Below are 21,429 nucleotides of genomic sequence, written 5' to 3'. Positions count from 1 at the left end.
TGGAGGCAGGACGAAAGCCCAAGTTTGTCAGCCCAAATTTGTCGGCTGACGTTTATGCACAATTTTGCTGGGCCCATGCACAAGGGAAGGACTTCATAGCCTAAAGAAATATTAATTAGTTTTCTTTCCTGCCCAGGGTGTGAAGGCCCTTTCATGTACTAGGGGAGAAAGCATATGTATAGAGTCATTAGTTGAAATGATTGGTCCTCTCTCTGTCCATTCGACCACCTGTAATAGAGGGGGGTTGGGTGTTAGTCTGAGCTTGAGCAGGGGGAGGCACAGGCCAAAAGACTGAGCATTGCCAGGAGAATGTATTCAGGACTCGGAGGCAACCCTTGTTGAGAGACCAAATTTTCAGCTTGATTAGTAGGGCTTTTATTTGTCTCCAAGTGAGGAGATCATCGGGGTGATGCCGCCGAGGGTGGTGCTTTCTGGAGATTTTTGGAGCAGACATGGCCCGTATTGGAATTTCTTCTTCCTGGGGTTCTTATTTCATCTCCATTTTGAATGCCGGGGGCCCCCTTGGGTCGAATCTTAAGAAGAGGTTAAAAAATTTAAAACAAATAAAGCTGTAGTAACAATAGTTATAGGTTTAGAAAATGTTAGAACCTAGTAAAGTCTGCTTTAGATAAGGAAGACAGTAGTGTACCTGTGTATTCCCCTTTTAAAATTTTTTTTATTTGTAACTTTAGTGTGTGATGTATTTGTTTTGACTATGTCTTGTGTCTGTGGATTATAAGGAATACCTGTAATATGTATTTATTGATAGGTATTACAATTTTATGAGGATCGGAGCCAATTAGAGTTTTAGTCCTAATTCTTCCACTGATAACGATTAGAGCAATTAAATCAAGGTCGGGTGTAAGTGACTTTATTTCCATAAAACGGGTATAGATCCATTTTACTGGGTGTTCTTGTTGGGCAATAAGTCCTGTGGGAGAATTAGAGGGGAGTATAAACAATTCTAGAGGTAAATCTATTTTGATGCGAGTAAGAAATTGTTTTTGTAATTTATTTTGCACCAAACAGAGTTCTTCTCGTGCCTCTTGAGAAAGTGAATGAGGGCTATTTAAATCAGGATCTCCTTTTAAAGTACTAAATAGACTATTCAGTTGATAATTAGCAATGCCTAAAGAAGGTCTAATCCAATTAATATCACCTAAGAGCTTTTGAAAATCATTTAAGGTTGATAATTTATCAGCACGGATCTGAGTTAGTTCGGGAGTAATGTGTTGCCTATTAACAACGAACCCCAAGTAATAGTGAGGTGTAGAGGTTTGAATTTTTTCAGGGGCAATGATTAATCTAGAGTTTTTAAAGCATAGTTGAGCTACATCAAACATGTGTTCAGTGTTTAAGATAGATGGAGCCGAAAACAATATATCATCCATATAGTGAATAACAAGAAAGTTAGGAAATTGCTTTCTCACAGGCTCAAGGGTTTTGGCTACATAGTACTGACACATGGTGGGAGAATTCATCATCTCTTGTGGCAGTACAGTCTATTGGTACCGTTTATGAGGTCTAATATGATTAGGAGAAGAGAGAGAGAAAGCGAATCTCTATTGGTCTAAAGGGTGTAAAGGTATATTAAAAAAGCAATCTTGTCCTGGTTGCAATGCACCCATAGGTTTCACAGATGCACTAACTTTTCTAAGGTCTGTTAGGAGACGCCATTTGTTAGATTTTTTTTTTTTTTTATGACAAAAATAGGAGAGTTCCAAGGAGAACAAGATTCTTCAATATGTTTTAATTCTAGTTGTGCATCTATAAGTTCCTTAGCCGCCTGTAATTTCTCTTTCGTGAGGGGCCACTGCTCTGTCCAAATAGGCTCGTCATTCTTCCAAGTTATTTTAATAATTGTATTGTTTGTTAAATGAGAAGTGGCCCCCAGGGAAAATGTGGGATGTATATCTCAGTATGTCATATCTTATATCTTTTTATTAAAAGCATATATCTCACTTTTCCTTAGCAACTATGAAGTGTCTTGTATATTAGCATTTTATAGATTGGTGAATATATTTATATTTATATATATCAATATATTATACATTATAAAATATATTTATTAATAGTTTAAAATCTCTTTAGTTTTTCTGTAAGAAAAACTTTTTGTAAGAGGAATTTAATGTTTAGTAATTAATGTTTTAAAATCTTATTTTATTTGGAAATGACCTAGCTGTTTAATAAACTTTTATTATTTAGTTTTAGTACAACTCTAGAAATTTAAGTTATTCTAATCCTAAGAGACTATTTTAGATTACAATAACAGATTATAATAATAGATTATTCTATTAAAACTATAATTACTTTTAACAGTTTATCCAAAAGTTTTTATCTCATACATATATATATCTATATATAGATCTATATATAGATCTATATATATAAAGAGTTACCTTTTTGTTGACAAATTTAGTTTACCTTAAACCTAGGCATAAGAAAAGTATTATATAATGTTGATGACTTAAGACATGTCTTAATTAGATTAGCAAACAATTATATTTAAATTATATTCATATTTAAATAATTATATATATTTAATATTTTTCAGTTCACGTGAATTTGAATTTAAGTAGAGCTCGTTAACTTCATAGTATCTAAAACCAAAGCTGGTATATCGATGGCAACACTGCCAGATGTTGAGGGTTTCAGGTAAAAGATGGAATTTGTCTCAGGTTTTTGCTGAAGGGGACCTGGGGGGTCCCTGCTTGCAGTTTTCTGGAATAGGTTTCCTTTCAATGCCAGATTTAGACTTACAATCTTTAGCCCAATGCGTTCCTCTACTGTAGCGAGGGCAGATTTTTGGAGGTCTTTTATCTTTATATATTTTTCTTTTCTTTTTTTTTTAAGCTTTCTTAGGGCCATCCCTTTTTAAATGGTTCTTATTTCCACATGTAAAGCATCCTTTATTTCCCTTTCTTAAGGCAGCAGCTATTGTTTCAGCTACCATTTGCATCTTTTGAGTTTCTAATCCTAGATTGCGACAAGCCTTGAAATAATCAATAGTCCCTTTCTCATGAATTGGAGCTATAGCTTTTTGACATCCCTGATTTGCATTATCACATAATGCAAGTAATTTGCAAGTAATTAAAGGTGTTTTAATCAACATGGTGTGGGCATATATACTGTCTTACAAGGTAGTTATTCTCAGCAAAGATAAAGATTAAAATTCCAGACTTACAAAACATAGGCGATCCATATTAAAGAGAGAGAGAGTTGTAAAGCAAATAATTTCTCTAGTTGCCTTTTGGCTTCTCCAAATACACTACGGGAAATAGCAGTTTCTAATCTAGCTAAAAAATCAGCATGCATTTCCTTAGATCCCTGAACTTTAAATAAGTGATGAAGTAAAGTAGAAAAGTGATGGGGCTTTCCAGCCTTTTTACCCATGTCTTAGTACTTACTGGCCTCAATAGGCCCTGCGGTCACTCCGTCCAAGAATCTGCCTACGTGTACCAAGTCCCTGTTCTGGGTGCCACTTGTTGAGGTCCTTTAATGGACCAGAACTTGGTGGTCTGGAGTTGACGATAAGAAGGTAAGGGACAGAAAGAGGCTGATAGTCCTTGGCTTATGCAGAAAGCCAATAAAGCCCCCGACACGGGACTTGCTCTGTTCACGGAGGCCTCAGGTGCCCTCTCAATGGAGTGAACACACAGAGTGCCTTCTCGAGAGGGTCTTAGAAGCCCGGGCAGGAAAGTGAACTCAGAGAGCCTTTGCAGAGCTCCAAGGGATCAGCCTGAAAAAGAGATAGAGAGAGAGAGAAAGAAAGACACGGGGACCAGAGCTCTGATGGAACAAAGGTGTTTTAATCAACATGATGTGGAAATATATACTGTCTTACAAGGTAGTTATTCTCAGCAAAGATAAAAATTAAAATTCCAGACTTACAAAACATAGGCGATCCATATTAAAGAGAGAGAGAGTTGTAAGCAGTCACTTTTACCGTATGGTTCACAAGAAGGAAGAGGGTACTTATCACTGTATAGAAAAATTAATGAAGGAAATGCCTGGATTCTTCAGCCCGCGGGAGAGGCTTGCCTCTCCTCTTAATTCCTGAGTATTCAGGAATTAATAAGGAGCAGAGAATTCCTGACAGATCTAAAACAGCACACAGGAAGCCTCCTGTTAAATGCATCCTGACATCCCCTCAGGCCACTCTCCTTACAGGACTTGGGCCGAGGCCAAGTTCTTCCTTGTCTTGGCCTTTGCCTTGGGGTTGCAGCACTGAAAAAGCGCCCACAGGCGGGCCCTGCTGCAACCCATCCTCGCGGATGGGGGCAGCCCCCCACTCGGGGGCAACTGCTGTTTCACGGCAGGATACCCACCAATCTCACACTACAACCACTGCTATTCACACTATGACCACGGCTCTCACACACACTGCTCTCACACACCACTCTCACACACACCGCTCCCACACTATGACCGCTGCTCTCACACTATGACCACTAGCACCACTGTCTCAAGGAGAAATGGCATGAAGGCTCTGCCTCCAGCACGTCTCCTAGGAGCCCGGAACCGGAACCCACTCAGTCACAAGGGGCTCTGTGGTAACAGGGGGGCTGGGCTCAGGCCCACCGTCAAGGGTGCAGAGAGGGGGGACGGGCTGCCAAAAAGACGACAGGTGAGTGTGGGGTGCGGGAGAAGGAAGGCCGTGCCCGTGGCTCAGGCCCCCAGTCAAACATGACCCTGCAAGGTACTGGGTCACAGTCGAACCGACCAGTATGAACTCCTTCAGAAACCACCACCCCTGGGAATGAGCACATCTTCTAAGTGGGCTTCTGCCCCCCTTTAAGCCCCAAACAAGCCTCCAGTGAGGCTACTGAAAGGGCACCCATGAACTCAAGGGCGTCCCCAGAACCCACCCGGCTGAGGAGGACTCACCACGCTAGCTGCCCCTCACTCTCACCCTGAGCTCGGTCCTCCCTGACTGACTCCCTCCCTCGAGCTCAGCAAGGGCTTGACCAACCTCGCTCCAGGCACTTAAAATGAACCCACAGTGGGTACAGGGGTTCATTCAACCTGCTGTGAACTCGCCCTTTTAACTTCGACCCTGGGCTGTCAGATGACTCTGCCCCGTGGGGGCTGCAAGGTGGAGGTTCAGGGGTGTCCCTGCCTCGAGCCGCGACAGCCAGCGCCTCCCAGAGCCCACCAGGTGCTGCACCACCCTCCGCCCCCGAGTCTCCCACCCCTCTCCTGGCCCCACTCCCACCCTCGCGGCTCTCCACTAGCCAGAGCACAGGCCACTTGCTCCTGGCTCAGCCTGGACCTCTGCTGTCATTTGAGGACCTCGGTCCCCAGGGTGCTTGGGGTCCTATATCCACCCATCTCACGAATTACACACTCTGGGAGAGACAGAGTACAGTTTGGGGTCCCGCCTGCAGTTCACCCTGAACACGTTCTCTTTTTTTGGCTTTATCTACTGGAGTTCTCTGAGATGTGTTTTTAAAACCTCAACTGTTGCTTTCAAAAAGACTGTAAAATCACTGTGCTCAACTTTAAGAATAAAATCTTCATTTTCCACCTTAAAGTGAAACTGGAGGGAAGACTAAAAGCAGTCATTTTTCCAAACTGAAATAGAAAACCCACATGTGACCATGTCACAGAATACAGGTCACGTAACCCCTCCCTCCTCAGCCTTGGCCTCCACCACCAGCAGCCTGTCATCGCAAGGCCTGCCCTGGGCCGGCAGGGGCAAGGGCAGAGGGGAGACCGGCTCCTCTGTGTCCAGGCCGTGTGGGCTGCTTGCTCCACCTCCTTCCCAAGTTCACGTGGCACTGAAACAGCCCGGGCAAGCTGGGGATTCTGACCAGAAACACAACCGTAGGTACTAAGCAAGGACACCTGGTTCTTGTTTTCCCCAGTATCAAAGTTGATCAATACAAGTACTGTGACTGTTACATGTGGCTTCAGATGACAGAATACACCCAGGGTGTCCCCACTTCCAGTGACAGATGCAAGCAGCTTGTAGATCAGCCTACCGAGAACTAGAAAAGCTAAACACAGTTTAAAAAGAGGTCCTTAGGCAGCCACAATCCAAGATTTCAAACAAAAGGGAAGCCCAGTGAGGGAGCTGAAGACTGAGAGGCCCGCTCCTTCCCTCGGGCCATCTGAACAAAGCCGACTCTGCGAAGAAAAGGCAGGAAAAAAGTCAAGCGGAGGGGACTGGATAACACAGCTCTGGACGGTTCCTTGGGCTGGGAAGACAAAAATTTGAGTGCAGGCCTAGTGAATCAGTTCGGATGTCAGAAAATGGACCCAACACTCTGCCCAAACTGGTTGAGCACTATCTGTCACCTCGTGGTGCTCAGGAGACAGATGGTGGGCTTCAGGACCTGCTGAGAAGAGGGCGGCCCTGGGAGGCAGCCCAGGCTTCCAGATGGAGACGCGGGAAAGCTCCTCCCTGGGCTCAGGGGGAAAGGTGGGTGAAGGCTGCTGAGACTGAGCTTACAAGGAACCCCCAGCCTCAAGTCCATCAGGCCCTGAGTGAACAGACAGCTCTGTCCCCACTGGAGGTCTGTGTCAGAGGAGACTCTGGCGAAGACAGCATCACTCAGAACCTCTAGGGTTTTCCAAACATAATGTCCAACATGCAATCAAAAAACCAAAGAGGGTGTAACAACAAACAGGACCAAGAGAAAAAAAAAACTGAACCAGATCCAGAGGTATCAGATGTATATCAGCATATCAGAGGTATGCTAGAGGTATCAGATGCAAATGTCACCTGTTGAAAAATATACTTGACAAAAGGAAAAATTTCTGAGAATCAAAACCGACTCTCGAACTTTACAATAACAGTGACTGAATTTAAGAACTCAGTCTCTGGCCTTAACATCACATTGGACATAGCTGAAGAGATGATCAGTGAACTGAAAGATGGGTCAGGTAAAAAATATATATAAGAGAGAAAAAAAGGATAGAATATAGTGAAGGAGCCCCTTGTTAAACTACGTTGTTAAAAAGTATAAATGGGGACTCTCATGGTGGAGAAAAGAGAAAGGGGAATAAGAAATGCCTCCAGGGGTTGAAACGAAAGACCCTCTTGATGAAAGTGAAAGAGGAGAGTAAAAAAGCTGGCAAAACTCAACATTCAAAAAAATGAAGATCATGGCATCCGGCCCCATCACTACGTGGCAAATAAATGGGGCAACAATGGAAACAGTGACAGACTTTATTTTGGGGGCTCCAAAATTACTGTAGACAGTAAAATTAGAAGATGCTTGCTCCTTGGAAGGAAAGCTATGACAAACCTAGACAGCATATTAAAAAGCAGAGACATTATTTTGCCGACAAAGGTCATTTAGTCAAAGCTATGGTTTTTCCAGTAGTCATGTATGGATGTGAGAGTTGGCCCATGAAGAAGGCTGAACGCCAAAGAATCGATGCTTCTGAACTGGGGAGTTGGAGAAGACTCTTGAGAGCCCCGTGGACTGCCAGGAGATCCAACAAGTCACTCCTAAAGCAAATCAGACCTGAATATTCACTGCAAAGACTGATGCCGAAGCTCCAATACTTTGGCCACCTGATGTGAAGGACTGACTCATTGGAAAAGAACCTGATGCTGGGGAAGACTGAAGGCAGGAGGAGAAGGGGACGACAGAGGATGAGATGGTTGGATGGCATCAATGACTCGATGGTCATGAGCCTGAGCAAGCTCGGGGAGTTGGTGATGGACAGAGAAGCCTGGTGTGCTGCAGTCCATGGGGTCGCAATGGGTCAGATACTGAGCGACTCAACTGGCTGACAGGGACAGTGGCAAGAGTTGGTTCAAGAATCAGACCACTGACTCAAAGATGAAACCACACATTGGTTTCAGCAGCTCTGCAGGTGCCTAAGGCAAGAAGAGCATGTTCAAGCGCTCAGAGGAAAAAAGGTGTGGCTTTTAGTGGCACAGCAACACTGAGAGCTGACTTTCCAAGAACAAGGAAGTCAGAAGATAATGGACTGGACATCTGTAAAATGCTGAAAAACAAATAACCACCAACCTGGAATTCTATACTCAACAAAAATACTCTTCGAAAGTGAAAGCAAAATAGAGACTTTGAGGGCAAATGGAAATGAGACAACTCATCACCCACACACATGCACTAAAAAAATACTCAGGCAGTGCTTTGGGAAAAAGAAAAGTAGTCTCTGACGGAAATATAAAAAACAAGTAGAGACCAACAACGAGGTAACTGTGAGGGTAAATATTAACTCTACAAAACAATGATGTTAACGCCAAATATATATCTAACAGTTCAAAGTGTAACAGTGACAGGAGGAAACAGTCGAGTCAGGGAGGCAGTAAAAGTACTAAGTTAGTCTTGAGTGTAAAACACATGCTGTGTCTGCAAATGCGCACCTAACAACCTGACAGAGGAGCACAGAACTAGAGAAACACTTCATAGCTTTAAAAGAAGGCAAGAGCAAAGAACACAGACTAGGTGGGACAAACAGAAAACACACAGCAGCATGGTGTCTACACACTGAATATCAACATTATAAACAGAGCAAATACTCTCATTAAAAGATAAAGTGTCAAACTGATTCCAATGAAAACTGTACACTATTCACAGAGCTACATGTTAAGATGGAATATCTTTTAGACAGGTGAACCTAAAAGATACCTAGGCCAACAAGGACAGAAAACTGATGTGGCAATATCACTGTCAAATAGTCTCTAAAGAAAGAAGCATTATTAGTGATAAAAAGGAGCATCTCATACTGACACAAGTTCAGTCTAGCAAGAAGATGAGGATTCTAAATTTGAATGTACCTAATAACATAACCTCAAAATATCAATACATAAAAACTGACAGAAATAGAAAAGGAGTAACAGCCGAGTTCATAATCCCAGTGGGAGACGTTAAAGACACATCTCTCGTGGAACGGCCCCCTGGTATGTAGTCACCTGCAGCCATGAAGTACCTGAAATGCGGCTGGCTCTACAATGAGATGCGCTGCAAGCCTGAAACACACACTGGATTTTAAAGACTTAGCATGAAAAAAAGAATGTGAACTATTTCATTAGGTTTTATCATGTTGATTACACACTGAAATGATATTTTATGTGTGCTAAAATAAAATATATTACAGGTAATTTCACCTACTTCTGCTTTTACTCAACGTGGCTACTGGAATCTGAATTACATGAGTGACAAGCCTGATCTGACTGATACACATGGAACATTGCATCCCACTGATACATATTATTTTCAAGAGCCCAACGAACATATAACAAAAAGAATATATATTGGGCCATTAGGAAAGCTCAAATTATTTCAAAGGACTGAAATAATGCAGGGTATACTTAGGGACTGCAACGGGCTGACGGTTTATGGGCCCTCAAACTTCACCCGGCAGGTGGTGATGATCCTAGGAGGCAGGCACTCTGGGAGGGGTCAGGCCAGGGGGGAATGGGCTCCTGTGCTGCGAGAACAGGGAGAAGAAGCAGGCAGTCTAGGAACCAGGAAACAGGCCTCACCAGACGAGGCACCTGCTGGTGATCTTGGGACTCCCCAGCCTCCAGGCCTACAAGAAACAACTTTCTGTTGTTTATCAGCTAGTCTACGGGATTTATAACAGTAGCCCAAAAAGACGAAGACAGGGCTCTTCATGGAATTAAGCTAGAAATCAAAAAAGGGTCACTAGAAAAACCTCCCCAAACATTCCGAAGTTAAATGACATACTGCTTGAAGAATTTCCTGATTAATAATTTTAAAAAACACAATGAAAATTAGAAAATACTTTTCCTTAAAAGATAATGAAAATCTGGCTTATTCAAACTTGTGGGATGCAGCGAACTATGTTTAGAGGGTAACTTAAAGCCTTAAACACATATACTGGAAAAGAAGGAAGGCTAAAAATCAATTAAGCCTCTCTCCCAAGAAACCAGAAAAAACACCATAGCGAATGAAACACAAGGCAGATGGGAAAAAAAAAAAAAAAGAGCAGAAAACAAGGAAACAGAAAGCAAATATGAAGTTTCTTTAAAAAGAAAGCCAAAAGTTGGCACTTTGAAAGGAATGATAAAACTGATAAACCCCTAGAAAGACTTATTAAGAAAAAGAGACAAAGCACAAATCACCAGCATCAAGGATTTTTAAAAGGGGAGACAACACATCTTGCAGATAAGAAAGATATTATGAACCACAGTTCACTTACTAATTGCAGAGTCTGCTCATCTCAATAAATTCCTAGCAGGGGGGAAATGCTTTACTGAAATAGACCCAAGAAGACATACAATATGAGAAAATTTTATTTGCATGAAAAAAATTACATCTGAAATTAAAAGCCTCCCCACAATGAAACCAACTGGTTTTGCCAATCAACTCTTCCAAAATTCTAGGGAAGAAAACAGTCATCTCACAGGAATTCTTGCAGTAAACAAGGAACACTCTCCAACCTTGTTTTATAAGACTAGCATAACCTTGATACTAAATCCAACCAGGAAGAAGTACAAGAAAGTAAAATTACAGACTCTGAGTATAGATGAAATAATCCTAAATAAAACACTAACAAATAAAGTCCAACTGAAGGAGAATACATTGAGATCAGGTTGGGGTTGTTTTAGAATCACAAAATTTTTAAAAGTTAAATCACCACATAAAAGAAAAATCACCTGTTTCAAAATCTGCAGAAGATAAACTTAAGAATTTTTAATGTAATAATTTTAGCTCATGACTAAGAAAAAACTGCTTAGTAAACTAACAGAGAAGAATTTACATATTTTGATAAAAATATCTACAAAAAAGCTAATATCCTGTGTGATGGTGAAATAGTGAAAGCTTTTCCTCTGATAATTGGACAGAGACAAGGATACTTATTCTCACTACTTCTGTTCACCACTGTACTGGAGATCCTAGTCCATACAATAAGTCAAGAAAAAGGAAAGGGTTATCACAGTTGCAAAGGGGAAAAAAAGAACTTATTTGCAGACATAATTGTGTATACATAAAAAAATACAATTAGAATGATTTGAAGTAAGTGGATTTACCAAGGGATATAGAAAAGTCAATTCTATCTCTATTAGGAATTTATAATGGCACTGAAAATATCAAGTTATCTAATTAAACATGTGCAAGACATACAGCAAACTATAAACTTCTAAGATAAATAAGATCTAAAAAAATGGAGAGCTATCTGTATTGTGTTCATGGATTATAAGAATAACATAAAAGGCACACACACACACAGAGTTAATCATGTGAGGCGATGCGTATGTGGGGCAATCATTCCACGACGTCTATGGGCATCAAGTCATCACAATGTAGACTTGAAATACACACAAACTGTATCTGTCAATGACTCCTTAGTGAAGCTGGGGGTCTAAAATCAGCGCCTGGCACCTGGTAGCTGGCAGGTGTGGGAACCCGGGTTCACGTGCAGGCTGTACACACTCTTAATCACAGGTGAGACTTGAGGCAACCCAGCAACTCTCCATTTTTTTCTCTGTTTTGCTCTGTTCCCCTTGCCATTTGTGTTTAACAGATACCCAGTATCGAGTGAGCAGCGTCAATGCAGCAATAACGTTTCCCCATCTAAGGCAGGAGCATGTAACACCAACAGACTTCCCATCGCCCCGAGATAACTGGGGTGCCCCATCACAACAGAAAGCAAAGAAACACGACAGTCCCCGAGAGAGAGCTGCCCCACGGCAGGGGGAACTAGGTCCACCAGACGTCCCAAGGGGACCCCCAGGGGCTTGGAGCCCAGGCTGGGCCCCTCAGCTTGAGGCCACACTTGCCTTTCCACCATTCTGGGGGTCCTGGCAGAAGAAAGCCAGGCCAAGGAAGGGGGAGGGTGTGGCCGGCCCGTGGGACTCAGGGCAGGACTGACTTGGGTCTGTGCTGGGCTCCACGTCCAGTCACCACCCTTGGAGTGTACAAAGCTCTTGGGATCATTGTAGGTTTTTGGCAAAAAAGCAATGGAGCTGAAGTCACTTAGGATGGCTTTTAAGGAAAAAAATCCTCACTGAGGATTCCCTCAGCGCCAGCCTCGGCCCCTAGTGAGATGCAGACTCCTGGTCATCCATGGCTGTGCCCGCAGCCCACCAGCTCCAGGAAAGGACTCCGCCTTCTCTTCTCTGTGTGCCATGTGAACCTGCACAGTGGGCCTTCAGAACCTCAGGAGACTCACCCCACCCCCACTGTAGCCAGAACCCTCCCCAGGCATTAAAACAGCTGTGGAGTCACTTTGGCCCAAGCCCTGGTTACGGATCCCTGGAGCCCACTACAGCCTCTACAGCATGATTAATCAGGCCCTTTATACACAGATTCCTGCCTGTCAGATCTGAGCTTTGGATTCATGGTCAGCTCTGTCCCTCCCGTGGCAGCCAGGTGGGCCGCAATGCAGACAAAGGAGCTCAGGAGCTGAGTGTCAAGGGAAGCACTGAAAGGACAGCGATGGATGCAACCTGTTGCAAACTGAAGGAGGGTCCCTGCATGCCTCAGAAACGGCCTCTGGTGTGCAGGTGTGGAGGAGGGCCCCCAGAGTGCAAAGCAAAGAGAGGTACTCAGGGGCAAAGGCTCTTGGCCTCTCCGGTAGCAGCTCCAGGTGGTAGCTCGTGAACAGTGGACAGCCAATGTGGTCACATGAGCGTGACACTTATTCCCTTACAAAGAAAGAGAAAGGGGGCAGGGTGTGGGAGTACCCGGAGGGTGTGGTGGGGGGGATGAAGAGAGGTGTCCCTCCTCTCTTCAGTGCAAATTGCTTTTGTGAGTCTCAGAGCTGCCAGAAGGCAGTTACCAAGTCAGGTCCCCACAGTATCCAGTGTGGGCTGGGTGCCTTAGCCCCCGTCACATGGACAAGCCACACCACATGGCTTCCCTGAGTTCTAACAGAAGATCTGGGGGGTTTGTCTAGGTACACACTTCCTTACTGTAGCTGTGTTACCCACTTCTGTGAGCCCCCGTTTTGTCCTCTAGATAAAGGACATCAATTGCTACCTTAGCAGGTTGCCAGCTTAATCCCATGAAGACTAATTAGGGTCTACAATTAATTAATCCTACAATTAATATCTGGCCTTAAGAGATATCAATGAATAGCTGGCCTTAAGAGATATCAATGAATAGCTGGCCTTAAGAGATACTGGGCTTCCCTGATAGCTCAGCTGGTAACGAATCCTCCTGCCATGAGGAGACCCTGGTTTGATTCCTGGGCTGGGAACGCTGAGCCGCTACAGAAGGGACAGGCTACCCACTTCAGTATTCTTGGACTTCTCTTGGGGCTCAGCTGGTAAAGAATCTTCCTGCATTGCAGGAAACCTGGGTTCAATCCCTGGACTGGGAAGATCCCCTGGAGAAGGGAAAGGCTACCCACTCCAGTATTCTGGCCTGCAGAATTCCATGGACTGTATAGCCCATGGGGTTGCCAAGAGTTAGACACGACTGAGGGACTTTCACTTCACTTTCAAGAGACATGACCTGAATCCAGATTAAACTGGAGTCTCCCAGTGTCATCTGGCATTTCTTCCCTGAAGCCAGCCAAAATTCACATAGGAGCATTTCCAGGGTCTCCACGTAGCCAGCTGGACAGAAAATCCAGTGTGGTTCAAACAAGCTGACAGACAAGCAGGAGAGGACTCACGGGCAGATGGCCTCCCTCCGGTCTCAGGGGAGCTCCGGGACCACAGCAGGAACCGGCGCTCTCAACCCCCGGGCTCAGCAGCGCCCTCCTTATCAGGCCGGAGGCTCTGCCCTGACGGGCGCAGGAAGGCCACCAACTGCCCCAGGCTGAACTCACTCCCCTCCCACGGCTGTAGCCTGACCTCACCCGGCCTCACCCCTTCCGGCAGAACCAGCCCTCCTCTTCCCTTGATTCCAGTGTGAGGCCCGGCCCTGGGCCCTGATTGGTCACCGCCCCAGTCCTGAGCCACTCACGGTGGCCAGGGAGGATGGAACACACCGATTGGCCAGGTCCAGGTCATGTGACCATACTCTCCAGGATACGTGCGAGCTGCTCACCCTGTGTCCGGGGTAGAGAGAGTGTGATGCCCCCAGAGCAGAGCTGAGAGTCCAGTCCATGTGTCCGTGTGCTCAGTGTCCTGGGACGTGCCTGCACATCCTCTCTACACACCGCTTTGTCCTCTGCAGACAAAATATTCATGACACACCTCTTCCTTTCCCAAGCGCTGTTTCACACACCCACATTCAAGGGAGCAAGACCTCCTGTTTGAAGGTAGGTTTGGAGATCCTCTCTTAACCTCTGGACTTGTTTCTTGTATTGCTACCACTGCTACTGCCAAGTCACTTCAGTCGTGTCTGACTCTGTGCGACCCCATAGACGGCAGCCCACCAGGCTCCCCTGTCCCTGGGATTCTCCAGGCAAGAACACTGGAGTGGGGTGCCATTGCCTTCTCCAGTTTCTTATATTGTTAGAATAATTTATTCAGTCTAAAAACCCCCCACAAGCACCACCATATGCTTGCTGCTTTGCCTATTCAGGATTCTTAGCTGTTCTGACAGAGAAGGCAATGGCAACCCACTCCAGTACTCTTGCCTGGAAAGTCCCATGGGCAGAGGAGCCTTGTAGGCTGCAGTCCATTGGGTCGCGGAGAGTCGGACAGGACTGAGCGACTTCCCTTTCACGTTTCTCTTTCATGCATTGGAGAAGGAAATGGCAACCCACTCCAGTGTTCTTGCCTGGAGAATCCCAGGGACAGGGGAGCCTGGTGGGTCTATGGGGTCGCACAGAGTCCGACATGACTGAAGCAACTTAGCAGCAGCAGCTGTTCTGAGGGCATGGCCCAGGGACCTCCCAAAGGGAATGCATTTTGTCCAAGGAAGCACCTGAGAGGCTGAATCACTGAATCACTTTGCTGTACACCTTAAACAAACAAATTATTATAAATCAACAATACCTCAATTTAAAGAAAAGATATTCCCTCATCAAAAATTGTTCCAAATTTTGTAAAGTTTTTCCTTCAATTGTTGGTTTTTAATATGTGTCTAATTGGTTTGGTGGTGTTTTGTGAGGTAGGGATCCAACTTACCTTCCCACATGGATACCAGATTGTCCCAATGGGACGATTCCTTTGTCCTTGAATAATTGAATATTTTTTAATTTAATAATGGAAATTATTAAATTAAATTATTGAATTAATTTAATCATTAAATATTAAATTATGTATTATATTAATATTATAAAGTAATCTATTATATTGATTAAATTAACTATTGAATTAATTTATTTAAATTAATATTTAATTTATTTTAATTTAAATAATATTTCAATTATTGTGCTTGATTTATTCATATTTTCTATTTGTTCCTGGTTCAGTCTTCAGAAGATTGTACTTTTCTAAGAATTTGTCCTTTTGTTCCAGGATATCCATTTTCTTGTCATGCAGTTATTTCTAATTGTCTCTTATGACCCTTTGTCTTTCTTTGTGGTCTGTTGTAACGTCTCCTTTTTCATTTCAAGTTGCTTTGAGTCTTCTCCTTGTTTTTCTTGATGAGTCCGGCTAATGATTTGTCAAGTTTGTTTATGTTCTCCAAGACGTATCTTATTGTTTTATTCATCTTTGCTCGTGTTTCCTTCATTTCCATTTATTTCTGCTCTGATCTTTATGATTTCTTTCCTTCTGCTAACTTTGGAGGTTTTGTGGCCATTTTCCTCTTTTTCTAGGTTCTTTAGGTGTTAGATTAGGTTGTTTATTTGATGTTCTTTTCATTTCTTGAGGTAGGCTTCTTGTATTGCTATAAACTTCCCTCTTAGCATTGATTTATTGCGTCACATAGGTTTTGGGTTGTCATTTATTCATTGCCATTTGTTTTTAGGTATTTTTAAATTTCCTCTTTGATTTCTTCAGTGACCTGTTTGATTTCTCCATGTGTTTGTGTTTTTTACAAATTTTCCTATAAATGATCCCTAATCATGTATCAGTGTGATCAGAAAAGATGCTTGCTGTGATTTCAGTTTCTTAAATTTTGCAAGGCTTGATTTATGACCCAAGATGTGATCCATTCCAGAGAGTGTTTCATGTGCACTTGAGAAAAAAAAAATGTATTCTGCTGTTTGGTGATGGAATATGCTAAAGATATCAATAAGGTCCATCTAGTCTAATGTGTGATTTAAGGCTTATGTTTCTATATTAATCTTCTTTGTGGATGATCTGTCCATTGGTATAAGTGGGGTGGTAAAGTCCCCTAGTATTATTTTCTTACTGTCGATTCCCTGTTTTATGGTTATTTGTATTTGTCTTACGTATTTAGGTGCTCCTGTGTTGGATGTGTGTGTATTATTATTGCACTATCCTCTTCCTGGATCGATCTCTTTATCATTATGTAGTGTCTTTCCTTGTCTCTTGTAATAGTCTTTATTTAAAAGTCTATTTTATCTGAGATGAGAATTGCTACTCCAGCTTTCTTTTGATTTCCATTTGCATGGAATACCTTTTTTCCAGGCCCTCCGTTTTAGTCCGTGTGTGTCCCTAGGTCTGAGGTGGATGTATTATGGACACCATTTATATGGGGCTTGTTTTTGTTTCCATTCAGCCAGTCTGTGTTTCAGTTGGACCATTTTATCCATTTATAGGTAAGGTAATTATTGCTATGCATGATACTATTATTTACTTTATTATTCTGTTTTTTTTCCATGTCTATTCACTCCCTTCTATTTCCTGCCTAGAGAGCATCCTTTAATATTTGTTGTAAAGCTACTTTGGTGGTGCTGAATTTTTTAACTTTTGCTTATTTGTAAAGGTACTGAGTTCTTTGAATCTGAGTGAGGTCGTAGCTGGTTGGAGTAGTCTTGCTGGTAAGTTTTTCCCTTTCATAACTTTAAGTATATCATGCCACACCCTTCTGGCCTGCAGCGTTTCTTCAGAAAGATCAGCTGTTAAACTTATGGGGATTCCCTTGTTATTTGTTGCTTTTCCCTTTCTGCTTTTACTATTTTCTCTTTTTGCTAAGTTTTTCTTAGTTTGATCAGTATATGTCTTGGCATGTTTCTCCTTTGGTTTACCCTGTGTTGGACTCTCTGTGCTTCTTGGACCTGGGTGTGTTTCCTTCAACAATATAGGGAAATTTTCAGTCATTGTTTCTTCAAGGGAGAGTTTATCTTTCTCTCTTCTCCTTGAATTCCTATAATGTGAATGTTAGTATGTTTGATATCCACCAAATGGCCTTAAACTATCCTCAATTTTTTGGCTTATTTTCTTCTTTTTGGTGCTCAGATCGGGTGATTTCCACTACTCTGTATTTCTTTGTCTTTTTTTAAAATATAAATATTTATTTTAATTGGAGGCTAATTACTTTACAGTACGGTAGTGGTTCTGCCGTACATTGACATGAATCCGCCACGGGTGCACATGTGCTCCCCGTCCTGAGGCCCCGCTCCCTGCCCTCTGGGTCAGCCCAGTGCACCGGCACTGCTCTGTGTGTCAGCTTACTGATCTGTCCTCTGAGTCATCCAATCTCTTGACTCATCTGCTGTATTTTTCGTGTCAGTTATTGTATTCTTCCATTATAATCAGTTCTTTTTTATACTTATTGCCTCTTTGTGGAGTTCTCACTCTGTTCTTTCATGCTTCCCCTGATAGAAGTCAATATCTTTTATTCGTTTATTTAATGGGTCCACTGGGGCTTGCTGTGTCATTGGCTTTCTCTAGTTGCATAGAGTGGGGGCTGCACTCAGTTTTGGTGCGTGGGCTTCCCATCGTTCTGTCTTCTCTTGTGGAGCACAGGCTCTAGGGTACATGAGTTCAACAGCTGTGACATGCAGCTTTACTTGCCCCGCAGCCTGGGATCTTAGTTCCCAGACCACGGGTTGAACCCTTGTTGCCTACATTGTCCGGAAAATCTTAACAAATGAACCAGCAGGGAAGACCCAGTAAATATCTTTATGACCCTTACTTTGCAGTCATTTGATGTAGATTATTTATCTCCATCTTGTTTAGTTCTTTTTCTGAGTTTATGTCTTAGCTGTTCATTTAGCATAGATTCTTTGTCTCTTTATTTTGCCTTTTTGTTTCTATGCATTAATATTAGGTAGATGAACTATGTCTCCATGTTGAATAAGTGGATGTTTGTAGAGTGTCTCCTAGGCGGCCCAAAGGAACAGCTCCCCCAGGTCACCAGAGACAGGAAATCCAGGGTGTCTCCTGTGTAGGCTGAGTTTGGTGTTCTGTTAGATGGACCTGCATTTGCTTTGGGCATGCTGGTGGGTCTGGCTGGCCCCCAGTGCAGCTGAATGTAAGCCCCACCTCAACAGTTGCAGGTGTACTTCTGGCTGGAGCTGACCTGGAGTGGGACTCACCTTGAGGGGATGCAAGTCACGGCTGAGTCCACCCACCGTGAATGGTAGGAAAGGAGGCGATTGTGTGGGAATCCAGGCCCTTGAGGGCAAAGCCATTTTGGAGGAGCGTTGTGGGCGTGGCTGGGCTGGATATGTCTGTTCCACAGGGAACACAGAGACATAGCAGGGCAAGCAGTGCTAGCAAGGTAAGTGAGGAATGTCAGAAAAGTCTCCTTCTAGCACTGGGACAGCTGGGTACAGGGAGGATTTTTTTAAATGTCAAGTGATTTCATCCCTGGATAAAGTTTCAAGAAATCCTTGCCCCTTTGGCACGTGTCCTAAAATTAGTATATAATTCTCTTTCCCATGTGACCTGTGGCTACATTGAGCATCATTACCGACAACATTCAGCGTCAGTAAGTTTGGCACTAACCTACTAAGCATGGGGTCTTGGCTTACCACAGCCCCCAGCTCTCTCCCAGACGTAGCTCTGCTGGTTTCAAATCAAGATATGGGGGCTTGTCTTCCTCATTCAGGTCACCGGGGCTCAGGTGCTCAGCATGTCCTCCCAGGGAAGATACCAAGTTGGTAATGTCCCCTCCTAATTCTGGGTCACCCATCAGGAGTATGGGTCCTGACTAGACTCTATCTCTCCCTTCCAATGCATCTCCATATTGTTTTTTCTTTACAACCTTAGTTGTGGAAGAGCTACTCTGCTAATTTTCAAGTTGGCATCTGGGTTTTCCATGTGAGGAAGCTCTCAGAATAAAATAGAGTAAGTGTCTCAAAAAGTGCCGTTTCAGTTTCTGTGGAAGCTGTCTCCTTGTGTAAGTCAGTGGTTCTCAAAGTGTCATCACTGGACCAGCCGTGTTAGCATCACCTGGGAAGTGGTTAAAACTGGAGTTTCTTAAGGTCCACCCTGATCTACTGTATGAGATGCTCTGAATCATTCCTCCAAGCCATACACATGCTCAATCCTAAATTAACCTGAAACACATCTCCCCCAAGGTTCTGGGCCCACCGTGCCCCTTAGCTTTAACCAGGCACTACTGTTCTGCAATTCTGAGGAATTTTAGGAATTTGGGGGGCATGTTTCACCACTCTCACTTGGAAGATACTAAGGAATATCTAATAAGTTGGACACGATACTTCTCTCTCGTCACCCATTGTGAGAGTTCTTAGTACATAAAGTAAAAATAAAGAACAATTTGATTGGTAAAGAAAATCCTACAGCAGGTTGGAAAGGTGCAGATGCTGCATTAAGATCAAGGTCTTGTACAAGGTTCATGGGAGTACAGGATGTACAGATATTTTGTAAACTTCATGGAAAAGAAACAAGGGTGGAGCAGAGTAGCCACTGGGCTTCAGTGACCCCCTACTGCTTAGCTGTGCACCTTCCTGCAGGTGTGATCACCACTGAACCCTGGGAAGAGCGCTTCACACCTTGAACTGTGAGGCTCCCCAGCAGGCTGGCCTGTGACCTCCTGGGCACCATCACCTTCTGCTGCTTCCTGAACTGGCCATGTTTTCTCCCTCTGCCTTCATCTCCTCTGCCTTTATCGCCTCGTCTTTTGTGGGGTTGCCAGTACCTTGTGGTCTGTGCTGGGCCAAGGAAGACGCACGTTTGCACTTCTGAACCCTACTGGCCACCTGATGACACGTCATCCTCCCGTGATCGTTAACTCTGGCCCTGATGGGAGAGAGCTGTGTTCACTCACCACTGATGTACTCTCTTTTAGCTAAAGAAGGAATCCGTTCTAATCATGCTTTTTAGGTGGCTGGATTTACCAAACAGAAATACACGAATCCCAGTTAAATTTGAATTTTTGGGAAACAATGAAAACTTTTTTTTTCTTTTTTTAGTAGAAGTCCATCTCCTGCAATACTTGGGATGTACTTACACTAAAAAATTATTCACTGAGAACCAAATTTAACTAGATGTCTTGTGTTTTACCTGACAGGCTTACTCCCAAGGTAAAGGGGTTCCCATTTTAGCTTCCCATCCTAGGAGTGGCACTTTGTCTTAGAAAGGAATGTATTTAGTCATCAAAATAAGGTCAGACTTACCTGCACGCCAGCCATGACTTGTGACATATTGATCACATGTTGAAATGATAATACTTTTTGTTTACTGGATTAAAATATAATTTGAAAATTAATTTCATCTGCTTCTTTATGTTTTTAAATGTGGTTACTAGAAAATTTAAGGTATTATACGGAGCTTGAGTTTGTAGTCCATAGTACACTTCACTGGACAGCTTTGGCCTAGAGCAAAAGCCATGCTGGGGGACCTAACGACCATCGGGCTGGGAGTGGGGCACCCCTCTCCCCAGAAAGAGTTAGACTCTCCCCTTTGGAGTCGTTTGTGGCTGAACTGGTCGGGGGCATACAGATTCCTTGAGTGTAGTTTGTCTTTACAAAGATTTTATTGTTTGAATTTTTCAGTTCTGACCAAATCTTGGTGGTTTTTGATTGACGAGAGACCAAACAGGCCTGGAGTGCATTTCCTGTTAAGTATATTTGTAGCAGGGTGCTTCCCAGGTGACTCTGGTGGTATAGAACCCATCTGCCAATTTAGGACACACCGAAGACTAGGGATAAAAGTTTGATCCCTAGGTCAGGAAGATCGCCTGGAGGAGGGCAAGACAACCCACTCCAGTATTGTTGCATGGAGAATCCCATGGACAGAGAATCCTGGTGGGCTACAGTCCATAGGGATGCACTGAGTCGGACATGCCTGAAATGACTGAGCACACACGTGTATTTGCAGTTGAATTATGACAGCAGATTGCGACACATGGGAAGAAGCAAGATGGGTGTGGAAAGGGGGTGGTTTGGGAAAGGGTCTGGTTTCTGGAAGCTGTGCCGTGTTGTCCTTTTTACTCCTCTTTTTCTTCTTTTGGTTTTATGATTGCATACTGGTGGTGGCAAGACAACACTGACTGCATTTGCTAGAAGCAGATGTCCCCACTAATTTAGATTTTAGAGGCTGAAAAGTAAGGAGGATGCATTATGCAATATGAAAGAAGGAAATGAAAATTTCTTTGGCAACATTCAAACTCTGAATATCTCCTGAGTTGGGTTCGTGGAGGTGGAAGTCTTTTTATATAAGTCTTATATAAGATATAAGACAATATCTTAGGATCATAGTTTAGTTGTAGGACTACAATTCTCCTTGATGATTCACTGCTTTCCTCTCCCTACCCC

The 21,429-nt window shown here is 43.4% G+C and overlaps 1 protein-coding gene and 1 long non-coding RNA gene across 2 annotated transcripts in view; one reads left to right on the top strand and one right to left on the bottom strand.

Annotated features, from left to right (window-relative positions):
• The window catches only part of LOC123465559 (liprin-alpha-1-like), a gene marked incomplete in the record, with an annotated part of 992,590 nt that overhangs the window by 883,629 nt on the left and 87,532 nt on the right, over positions 1-21,429 (top strand).
• Positions 3-14,081, bottom strand: LOC123332155. Its single transcript, XR_006548921.2, has 2 exons — positions 13,573-14,081; positions 3-533 (listed from the first exon to the last, which is right to left on the bottom strand). It is a non-coding gene; the product is annotated as an uncharacterized LOC123332155 (long non-coding RNA).

This window comes from Bubalus bubalis, chromosome 1 (genome assembly GCF_019923935.1).
Source record: "Bubalus bubalis isolate 160015118507 breed Murrah chromosome 1, NDDB_SH_1, whole genome shotgun sequence".
Taxonomy (NCBI): Eukaryota; Metazoa; Chordata; class Mammalia; order Artiodactyla; family Bovidae; genus Bubalus; species Bubalus bubalis.
The sequence above is the reverse complement of the archived record's forward strand: the minus strand, read 5'-3'. Positions and strand labels throughout refer to the sequence as shown.